The sequence below is a fragment of the Octopus sinensis genome, linkage group LG26 (genome assembly GCF_006345805.1).
Source record: "Octopus sinensis linkage group LG26, ASM634580v1, whole genome shotgun sequence".
Lineage (NCBI taxonomy): Eukaryota > Metazoa > Mollusca > Cephalopoda > Octopoda > Octopodidae > Octopus > Octopus sinensis.
In genome coordinates this window covers 3,798,839-3,811,026 of record NC_043022.1, presented here as the reverse complement: position 1 = coordinate 3,811,026, position 12,188 = coordinate 3,798,839, and the positions used below count along the sequence as shown (strand labels likewise).

The 12,188-nt window shown below is 38.9% G+C and overlaps 1 long non-coding RNA gene across 1 annotated transcript; it reads right to left on the bottom strand.

Moving 5' to 3' along the window:
* Positions 1 to 260: 260 nt before the first annotated feature.
* On the bottom strand, positions 261 to 10,910 carry LOC118768029. Its single transcript, XR_005003952.1, has 3 exons — positions 10,893 to 10,910; positions 673 to 688; positions 261 to 386 (listed from the first exon to the last, which is right to left on the bottom strand). It is a non-coding gene; the product is annotated as an uncharacterized LOC118768029 (long non-coding RNA).
* Between the last annotated feature and the right edge of the window lie 1,278 nt (positions 10,911 to 12,188).

The following is a 12,188-nucleotide window of genomic DNA, read 5'->3' as shown; positions in this document are numbered from 1 at the left end:
AAATTGTGACTAAGGCTTGGTGGAAGATTTTAATTCAAAACTTTTGAAAACAAGACATTTGTACTACAGAACCAGGGATGGTTTCAGCCGGGTTATTATTGAAAGGGTTAATAAGAAATTAGGACATTGGAACCAGAGACATTACAAGATGTTATGGAACACTGCCTAGAAATGGTTTAGCTCTGTGAAACTGAAGACAGAAGCATTTGCAGGATGTTATTATTCCCTATCATTTGATTCAAACTAATTCCTAAGTACCAAAGAACTGGCAGGGAGGTGGTTCCAGATGGTGCAACACAATGGCCTCTCCTTTGAATGCTGGGCTGCTTTTGTTGTAACTTGATGAAAAAGGCAAATGAGTTACCAAAATATTGCAAAACTTTTGACTCATTGCTATGGTCATCGCTGTGGTCAAGAAAGAGTGAATAAAAGAGGAGCACGAGGTGATATTTAAATAGGTTCACCGTAAGTGGGTTGGAAAGACGGAAGTTTTGATTGTGGACAGGACAGTACAGTAATGGCGAAGAATTTGATTGGGGACGGTGGACGAACGAAATATCTTCATACCGAGGCATTTAAAAAAAATTAAAGGATTTTGAGGAGGAAAGATCACACAGGTTAGCGAATGGCGGCGAAGATTTTGATTGGGGACGGTAGTGATAAGAACTCAACACAATAAATATATTTACTGAGAGAACACCTTTGTTTTGGGGATTCTGTTTCCATAGCAACTGTTTTGATCTGTGATGATCAACTGAAAGTTAAAACAATTGCAGCATGGAAGACACAAGTTAGCCATTCAGAAACACACAAAAGCTGTCAATTCCACTTAAACATTTATTTATAATCATCATCATCATCATTTAATGTCCATTGTCCATGCTGGCATGAGTGGGATGGGCTGGTATGCTGGAAGGCTGCACTAGACTCCAGTCTGATTAGGCATGATTTTCTATGGCTGGATGCCAACCACTCCCAGAGTGTAATGGGTGCTTTTATGTGCGACTGGCATGGGTGCCATTTGTGTGACACCAAGGTACATTTACATACCACCAGCATGGGTACGAATTTGTGTGACACCAGCATCTGCTATGACTCTGATTTTACTCTGCTTGATGGGCCTTCTTCTCCAGCATGACATAATGCAAAAGATCTTGGTCATTACTTCTGTGAGGCCCAACATTTGGAAGGAACTCAACCACCTTGCCTCCATGAGGCCCAACACTCAAAAGGAATTCAGCCACAGCAAGTTCAGGCGAGGAGAAAGTCAAACGTGGCAGGCACTTCCTTTTACACCAGCTTTCTATTTTCTTCCAGTACTGTCTCAACAATGGTGCTACTCCGGAGCAGTGGAAAACTGCCAGTGTCATTCCTCTGTTCAAAAAGGGTGACCGCACATCACCTGTCAACTATCGCCCAGTCAGTCTCACTAGCTGTATTGCAAAACTGATGGAATCGTGTGTCAGAGAAACACTCTGGAACTTCTGGAGCTCTCACAGTCTCATCCGACCCTCACAATATGGATTTGTCCCTAACTCCAGCTGCAGTGACCAGCTTGTCGAGTTCCTTGAGGACATTACTCAGATCACTGACAGTGGCTCATGGGTGGATGTTGTCTACCTTGACTTTGCTAAGGCTTTCAACTCTGTGCCACACAAAAGGCTTATGGTGAAACTCTCTGCAATGGGTGTGGGGGATGACCTTTTTAACTGGTTGAAATCCTTCATCCTCAGCCGAAAGGAGGTAGTCACAGTTCTAGGACAGCACTCTACATCATATGAGATGTCATCGGGTGTACCACAGGGATCTGTCCTTAGTCCCCTCCTGTTTGTGGCATACATTAATGACATAGATGCCAATTTAAAGAATGCCACAGTATTGAAATATGCAGACGACATCAAGCTGTACCTTGAAATCAAGAGGACTGATCCTGATGTCTACAACTCTTTCCTGCAATCAGACCTAGACACAATGCAGCAATGGATCACAGACTGGCAACTGAAACTGGCTGTGGACAAGTGTACCACCATGCATTTTTGGAGAAAAAACCCTGCGTCCACATACTCCCTCCACAACACTGATATCAAGAAATCCTCTTGCGAGCGTGACCTAGGCATCACTGTCAGCAGTGATTTGCGTTGGACAAAGCATATCTCTAAAATTGTCAAGAAGGCCAAGGGTGTCTTGGCATCACTCAGCAAGACTTTTGTTAGCCGCTCTCCAGCCATCTATTTAAAACTGTATACAGCTATGGTACGACCGCACTTGGAATTCGCATCATCAGTTTGGAATCCCTATCTTGCTCAGAACATTGACCTCCTGGAATCTGTCCAGAGACGTGCAACCAAACGCATACCCTCCATCAGACACCTACCATATTCTGAGCGCCTTGTTTCCCTGGGCAGGGATTCACTGAAGCTCCGGCGTCTGGCGACGGACTTGGTAAACACCCACAAGGTTATCAACCACCTCACCAACAACAACACTGAACACCTTTTTGATCTCCATGTGTCTAACACACGTGGACATGCATACAAAGTCAGAAAACAACACAGCTCCCATGACTTTCGGAAACATTTTTTCACGCTCAGGGTTGCTGAAGCGTGGAATAAACTGCCTGCATCAGTTGTTGACTGCCATGACACTGCATCCTTTAAGGCCCTCATGCTTCCCGAAATCCGTCGAAACTACACCTGATTATATATACACTTTAGATGAGTTGTAGTGCACCTGAGCACTGTACACAATTATTATTATTATTATTATTATTATTATTTAATTACATTGACCCCAGTGATTAACTGGTACTTATTTTATCAATCTTGAAAGGATGAAAGGTAAAGTTGACTTCGGTGGAATTTGAACTCATAACATAAAGATGGATGAAATGCCACTAACCATTGCCAGCTGACCGACGTATATTTATTTTGATTTTGGTGTCAAAATTTTCATCGCTCAAAACAGTGACCTGGGCATAGCCAAAAATGTGCAAATTTATCAAGAAATTGTGTTGAAAACTGCCGTTGATAAGGAAAAGATCCAAGCTTCGTACTAATTTTATATTTTATGTTATTAAACCTATGAACTGCCTACGTTACTGCTGTGAATATTATCAATTTAAAAATATTTAGCATAGATGGTATTAACAATAGTAACATCGTATTTCGAATGTTTTTTTTTTACTTATGTGTATATATTTATCCACGTGTGATGGGCTTTTTTTAGTTTCCATCTACCACAGCCACTCACAAATCTTCAATTGACAAGAGGCTATAATAGAAGACACTTGCTTAAAAGTGCCATGCAGTGGAACCGAACCTGGGACCATGTGGTTGAGAAACAAGCTTCTTACCACAGCAACACCTACAGGGTGTCCATAAATTACTCTTACAATTTGAAACGTTCAGAAAAATTGAAAGATAAAGATAACTTATGAGAGTTTGTGAAAGTTTTCTGATGTTTCTAATAAAACTTTATTTCTCTGCTTATGTTTTCCAATAAATTCTGCTAAGTTATCCTTATTTTTCATTTACTTATGAATTTTTCAAAGTGTAAATGTAATTTATGGACACTACGTACATAATATACAGGATATCCATAAATTATCTTTACAACTTCCACAAGGTATTGCCTAGATGTGTTGCGTGCAACCAATGGAGCCCACATGGAACTGTTCTGATGTTTCTGATAAAACTTTATTTCTTTGCCTATCCTTTTCAATGATCTCTGCTAAGTTATCCTTATTTTACATTTTCAAATTGTAAGTATAATTTATGGACACTGTGTATATAATATACAGGATGTCTATAAATTATCTTTACAACTTCCACAACGTATTGCCAAGATGTGTTGCGTGCAACCAATGGAGCGGAGCCCACGCTGGAGTATTCTGATGTTTCTAATAAAACTTTATTTGTTTGTCAATATTTTTCAATAAATTCTGCTGAATTATTCTTATTTTCCACTTTTCCCTGAAATTTTCAAGTTGTAACACTCTGTATATAATGTACAAGATGTTCATAAATTATCTTTACAACTTCCACAGTTTATCATTTACGTGTGCTGTGTGCGACCAACGCAGCCCACTCTGAAGTGTTCTGATGTTTCTAATAAAACTTTATTTCTTTGCCTATGTCTTTTTTTTTCAATGAACTCTGCAGAGTTTTCGTATTTTTCCTTTTTTCCTGAAATTTTCAAGTTGTAAAGGTAATTTATGGATAACTAGTAAACGGGAGAGAGAAAGGGAGGGAAAACGAGGGAGACGGAGAAGGAGACAAGAGAGAGAGAGAGAGGGGGAGGAAGAGAGAAAGAAGACAAAGGGAGAGAAAACGAGAGACAGACCAGACTAGAGAGAGAGAGAGGGGGAGGAAAAGAGTAAAAAGACAAAGGGAGGGAAAACGAGAGAGACAGAGAAGGAGACACGAGAGAGAGGGGGAGGAAGAGAGAAAGAAGACAAAGGGAGAGAAAACGAGAAACAGACCAGACTAGAGAGAGAGAGAGAGAGATGGAGGAAAAGAGTAAGAAGACAAAGGGAGTGAAAACGAGAGAGACAGAGAAGCGGCAGACGATAAAAAGTCTCGTTTAAACTTTCATGCTTTCTAAAGTGATGGTTTGTAATTAACGGTAAGACGTAATTGGATGTATACTAATTAGACATAGACTAACACTATACAAATGTTAATCATGTTAATCAGGTTAATGACTGCCAATTGATTGTTAATGAGAGAGAAGAAAGACATTTGAAATGATGAGATGTGGTTTGTTTGTTTTTGTCCCCATGGAGAGTGGGGCTGAAGAAGAACAGCAACAGGTAAATAAATGGTGATATTTATGCCTTTGACCCTTTTAATACCTATTTCTTTATTACCCACAAGGGGCTAAACATAAAGGGGACAAACAAGGACAGACATAGGTATTAAGTCGATTACATCGACCCCAGTGCGTAACTGGTACTTAATTTATCGACCCCGAAAGGATGAAAGGCAAAGTCGACCTCGGCGGAATTTGAACTCAGAACGTAACGGCAGACGAAATACCGCTAAGCATTTCGCCCGGCGTGCTAACGTTTCAGCCAGCTCGCTGCCTTTTATTACCAATCCACCCATGACCTACTCTTGATTCTGTGACAAACTTCGTTTTTAAGGTTATCTTAAAAACTTTGCATCAAAATTTCTTGTTTATTTGTTGCAAACATCGGTTTGATAATACAAAATTATTTTACAAGGTTTTTCATTATTTTCAAAATTAATTGAAATAAGGTTAGTGTATTTCAACACAAATATGGAAATAAAAGTGATCTAAATTAAATCCTTTATCAAAATTTCAGGTTTCCAAACATCGGATTAATAATGACAACCATTTTATTAAATTTTTCATTATTTCCAAAATTAAATCAAACAAAAGCTGTGTATTTCAACAGAAATATGGTAACAAAAGGGTTAAAGTGATCTAAACTAAAACCTTCCATTAAAATCTAATCTTAATTTATGTTCCAAACACCAGATTAAGAAGGATTAAGTCAGCAGCCATACATCTCCTTGTCTCAAAGCTTAAGCCAGGCAAGGGCAAGTTCATGCCATAAACGAATGGTGAAACCACAAATGGCTCAGGAACCGGCCCTAATCCTCAAGACCATATTCCTGAGGAGGAGAGTTGATAACTGGGGCAATTCTAGAGCTTAATGCATGCAACCGAAGCCTTGATCGCAGAATGCACCTGAGCATCAAGCCAAAAGAAGGGACAAAGTTATTCTACCAAATTCTTCGTTCTTTTCAACAGAAATATGGTAACAAAAGGGTTGAAGCGATCTAGATTAAAACCTTCAATTAAAATTTCATCTTAATTTGTTCCAAAAGCCAGTTTAATAACAATTATGTTATTCTACCAAATTCTTCATTATTTCAACAGAAATATGGTAGCGAAAGGGTTGAAGTGAAATAAATTAAAACCTTCCATTAGAATTTCATGTTCATTTATGTTCCATACACCAGATTCGTAATCCTTTCGGATAAAGGCATGAGGCTTGAAATCTGGAGGGGGAGGAGACTAGTTGATTTCATTGACCCCAGTGTTTCACTGGTACTAGATTTAACGGCCCCAAAAGGATGAAAAGCAAAGTCAACCCCAGTGGAATTTGAACTCAGATCGTGCAATGGATGAAATGCTAAGCATTTTCCCCGGCATGCTAACAACTCTGCCAGCTTGCTGCCTCACACCATGTTAATACTGTCAGGATTGTTTTACTAAATTTGTCCTTATTTCCAGAATTAAATTAAAGGAACAAAAGAGTTAACCCTTTTGATATGAAGCCACTTGAAACAGCCCCTGGTTTTATGATACAAACTGCCTGTCTTAAAAAGGTCTTTAACCCTTTAGTGTTCGCATTATTCTGCCAAAATGAATGCTTTTTTATCCACATTGTTTTGAACTAATCATGCATTATCTTGTAGCTATGAGATTTTGATGAGGTAGCTGTTAATTTTTAAAACGATATTGTAGGGTTGGTGTGAGAGACCAGATCTGGCCAGTTTGAACATAAAACAGGCAGAATACTTTTGGCCGGATATGGCCAGTTTAAATGCTAAAGGGTTAAAAACCTTCCATCAAATTTTTTTTTGTTTCTAGCACTAGCAGAATCATGACAGAGTTTTTTGACTAAATTTTATGTTATTTTCAAAATTAATTGAAACAAAAGCAGAAATAATAACAAAAGGGTTAAAGCGATCTCAATTAAAACCTTTCATAAGAATTTTTTGCTATTTTGTTTCAAGCACCAACTTCATAATGACTAAATTATTTTACTAAATTCTTCGTTATTCTCAGAATTAATTGAAACAAAAGCAGTGGATTAAAATTCATCTGAATTAAAATCTTCCATCAAAATCACAAGTTAATTTATGTTCCAAAAAACAGTTTAATAATGACAATTACAGGTGCATGCTCAGGTGCATGCTAATTACTCAGATAAAGGAGAAATTAATTACTGATATTCTGAGAGTTATTGTTCGTGATTCATGTCTGTGGTTTGTTGCTTATTTGAGAAGTTTGGGGGTTACCTACGATGCTGCACTGAAATGTATAATATATATAATATATATATATATATACATATATATATATATATAAGAGTTCAATTAAAGGTTAAATACCTCATTAAGGGATCAAATCTTATGAATATACTGGTTTATTAGCTATTACAATAAGTTTTGTATATTATATTTAATATTCAAGTGTAAGGTAATTAGATAAACTGGGGTTTATATATATAAACCTTTATATATATATATATATATACACACACACACATATACATACATATATCTATATATAAATACATTAAAAGGCTTCCAAATAAAGAAGCAAGTGCTAGATACATAAGGAGGGGGATAAATTCATGAAATGGAAGGAAAATTAAAAACGTTTATCATCTCAGCTGAGATGTTGGAAGCCTTTTAATGTACTTATATATGAATAACGTATAGTCTAATGACTAATTCGTCTTTTGTGCTAGGTCACTGGTAATAAGAATTTATTTTTATTACCCTATTTACTATGTTTTATATATCTATATATATATATGAATATGTATGTATATAAGTATAGACATGTATATGAATGCACATATATATATATACACACACGTACATGCACATATCATCATCATCATTTAATATAAATATTTTGCATAGAAAAACCTGGTGTTAGAATTCAATATATATGTACCCCAGTAGTTAACCGGTACTTGCTTTTTCAACCACGAGAAGGTGAAAAGTAAAGTCAACTATGGCAGAATTTGAGCTCTGCTCATAAAGGCAGGCAAAATACCACCAAACATTTCACCCAGCGTACTAACAAGTCTGGAGATCAGGAAATAATAGTAACTTGTCATGTAAAAAAGCACCATTCGAGCTTGGTCAAAGGCAGTGCTGCTTGACTGGCCCCTGTGCCAGTGGAATGTGAAAAGCAGGATTCAAGTGTGATCACTGCCAGTGCCACCTGATTGGCTCCTGTGCCAGTGGAATGTAAAAAGCACCCACTACACTCTCGGAGTGGTTGGCATTAGGAAGAGCATCAAGCTGTAGAAACATTGCCAGATCAGATTGGAGCCCAGTGCAGCCTCCTGGCTTGCTAGTCCTCAGTCAGACACGTCCAACCCATGCCAGCATGGGAAGTGGCCGTTAAACAATGATGATGATGATAACAACTACAACAACAATAATAATTCTTTCTACTGTAGGCAGAAGGCCTGAAATTTGAAGGTAGGGGGCTTGTTGACTACATCGATCCCTGGTGTTCAACTGGTACTTAATTATTCAACCCCGAAAGAAGGAAAGGCAAAGTCGACCTTGGCGGAAATTGAACTCACAACGTAACGGCAGACGAAATACTGCTCGGCATTTCGCCTGATGTGCTAATGGTTCTGCCAGTTCACTGCCTTAATAATAATAATATAATAATAATAATAATAATAATAATAATAATAATAAGAAGAAGAAGAAGAAGAAGAAGAAGAAGAATACAGCAGCTGGTTATGGATAATAAAATGCTAAATCATTAGGATTAATGGTTAATTACGTTAAACCAGGATAACAGTCCTATTTTCCAGTTGTCAGAAGTAAAGTCCTTCTAGCCATTCATGTCCTATGGAGTGGGTGCCTGTGTACAGGATATTTTGTGGTGAGTGCGTATGCATATGTGTGTGTGTTTGTGTGTATGTGATGGCTAATTGGCTGCTGATTAATGCTGTCCTCACTAATTATTGTTGTTTTACTCTGGACAAACCCTGACCGGGCAGATGCTTGGACATTTGGTCATTCTGTACATTTAGGACTTGGTCTAATGTGTTCTTCCCATTTCATTGTTGTCCAGTCTCACGTTAGCACTGACTGAACGAATCAATCATCAAAGATGGTTCCAAGCATGACCATCAAGTCAGTTTAGAAATACAAGATATTATTTATTGTCTTCTGTACTTTTTCCAAAACTGTTTTAATTGGAAGTAATTTAATTGCTATTTCTGGTATGATTATCGACCATGTAGAGGCTCCCTAATTCATAGATTGTGACTTGAAGGAGATTTGGCTGCTATTTTTAGCATGATTATTGACTATGTAGAGGCTCACTCATGGATAGATTGTGACTTGAAGGAGATTTGGGTGTTATTTTTAGTGTAATTATTGACCATGTTGAGGCTCCCTCATTCAAAAATTGTGACTTGAAGGAGATTTGGCTGCTATTTCTAGCATTATAATAGACCATGTAGAGGCTCCTTCATTCATAGATTGTGACTTGAAGGAGATTTGGCTGCTATTTCTAGCATGATTATCGACTATGTAGAGGCTCACTCATTGATAGATTGTGACTTGAAGGAGATTTGGGTGTTATTTTTAGCATAATTATCGACCATGTTGAGGCTGCCTCATTCATAAATTGTGACTTGAAGGAGATTTGGCTGCTATTTCTAACAAGCACATAGAGATTCATTCTGTGGCTTGGTCAAGGAATAAACAGCAAATTAAAGAGCATACTGTTTGTCGCCTTTAAATTTTAGGGGTTAGGATTAGATTTTTAGCTCCTAAAAAATGGACCCATATAAACTGTTAAGGTGAGGGACTGGTACCTCAGTAAAAGCAGTGCTCCAGCTGGCCAAAACAAGCAAAAGTGAAGAAAGAATTGCAGAACATAAGACACCAATCCGAGAAAAAAGAAAGGAAAAAGGTGCAACCGGTTCCTTAGAGAATCAGTGAAAATGAGGGTTTATTCTTTTATCTGTTTCTGTCATTCGACTACGGCCATGCTGGAGCACTGCTGTGGAGGATTTTAGCTAATATTATGAACCTCAGTATTTAAGTTGTACTTTTTAGTAATCTCTGTTGAACCACAAAATTATGAGATACAAAAAAAGGGGAAACCGTTTTCCTTTCAAATGGCATCAGTGTAAAGGCTTAAAGACACACAGACAGATACACACACACACACACATAAAGGCCAGACTCTCCAGTTACAACGGTGTGTGTTCCAGTTGATTTGATCAAAGGAACAGCCTGCTCATGAAATTAACATGCAAGTGGTTGAGTACTCCACAGACACGTGTACCCTTAATGTAGTTCTGAGGGAGATTCAGCCTGACACAGAATGTGACAAGGCTGGCCCCCTTTTCAATTACAGGTACAAATCATTCTTGCCAGATGAGTGGACAGGAATAAGGGGAAATAAAGTGTGTTGCGGACACAATGCGTCGCTTGGAATTGAACCCATGACTTTAGGGTCATGAGCAGAATACTCTGACCACAAGGTCATTCACCGTCACAAAACACCCTGGCACTCCACCGGTTACGACAAGAAGTGCTCCAGTTGATCCGATCAATGGAACAGCCTGCTCGAGAAATTAACATGCAAGTGGTTGGTTGAGTACTCCACAGTAGTTCTCAGGGAGATTCAGCAAGACACAGAATGAGACAAGGCTGGCCCCCTTTGAATTACTGGTACAACTCATTTTTGAAAACTGAGTGAACTGGAGCAATGTGAAATGAAGTGTCTTGCTCAAGGACACCACACCCCAGTGGGGATTGAACCATAACCTTATGATCGTAAGCTGAATACTCTAGCCATTAAACCATGCACCTTCTCATTATCTATCTATGTATATATATTCTTTTATTCTAGACACGTTTCAGTCATTTGATTGTGGCCATGCTGGAGCACTGCCTTAAAGGGCGTTAGTCAAAGAAACCGACCCCAGGGCTTATTCTTTGTAAGCTCAATACTTATTCTATTGGTCTCTTTTGCTGAACTGCTAAGTTATGGGGACATAAACACACCAACATTGGTTGTCAAGCAATGGTAGGGGGACAAAGTTACACACAAGTACACACACACACACACACACACACCACACACACACACACACACACACACACACATAAAGGCCAGACTCTCCAGTTACAACGGTGTGTGTTCCAGTTGATTTGATCAAAGGAACAGCCTGCTCATGAAATTAACATGCAAGTGGTTGAGTACTCCACAGACACGTGTACCCTTAATGTAGTTCTGAGGGAGATTCAGCCTGACACAGAATGTGACAAGGCTGGCCCCCTTTTCAATTACAGGTACAAATCATTCTTGCCAGATGAGTGGACAGGAATAAGGGGAAATAAAGTGTGTTGCGGACACAATGCGTCGCTTGGAATTGAACCCATGACTTTAGGGTCATGAGCAGAATACTCTGACCACAAGGTCATTCACCGTCACAAAACACCCTGGCACTCCACCGGTTACGACAAGAAGTGCTCCAGTTGATCCGATCAATGGAACAGCCTGCTCGAGAAATTAACATGCAAGTGGTTGAGTACTCCACAGTAGTTCTCAGGGAGATTCAGCAAGACACAGAATGAGACAAGGCTGGCCCCCTTTGAATTACTGGTACAACTCATTTTTGAAAACTGAGTGAACTGGAGCAATGTGAAATGAAGTGTCTTGCTCAAGGACACCACACCCCAGTGGGGATTGAACCCATAACCTTATGATCGTAAGCTGAATACTCTAGCCATTAAACCATGCACCTTCTCATTATCTATCTATGTATATATATTCTTTTATTCTAGACACGTTTCAGTCATTTGATTGTGGCCATGCTGGAGCACTGCCTTAAAGGGCGTTAGTCAAAGAAACCGACCCCAGGGCTTATTCTTTGTAAGCTCAATACTTATTCTATTGGTCTCTTTTGCTGAACTGCTAAGTTATGGGGACATAAACACACCAACATTGGTTGTCAAGCAATGGTAGGGGGACAAAGTTACACACAAGTACACACACACACACACACACACACACAAATAGATTGATAGCTTGGTAGGTAGGTAGATAGGTAAGTAGGAAGGTAGGTATGTCGAGAGAGAGAGGAAAAGAGAAGCAGACAAGGACAAAGAGTTAATAGCTAGCAGATGTGTCAGGTTTCAGTACAGTTTCCATCTACCACTTTGATTCACAAAGTATTGGTCAGACCGAGCCTATAGTTGAAGACACTTGCTAAAGATGCTTCACTGTGGAATTGTACCCGGGACCACAGGGTTTGTGAAGCAAACTCCTTAATCACACACCCATGTCTGTTCCTCTTCCACCTGCCTCCGCCTAAAAAGCTGGAATTACGATAAGTTGGTCTTTGAATCAAAGACAAAAGAAATGGAATT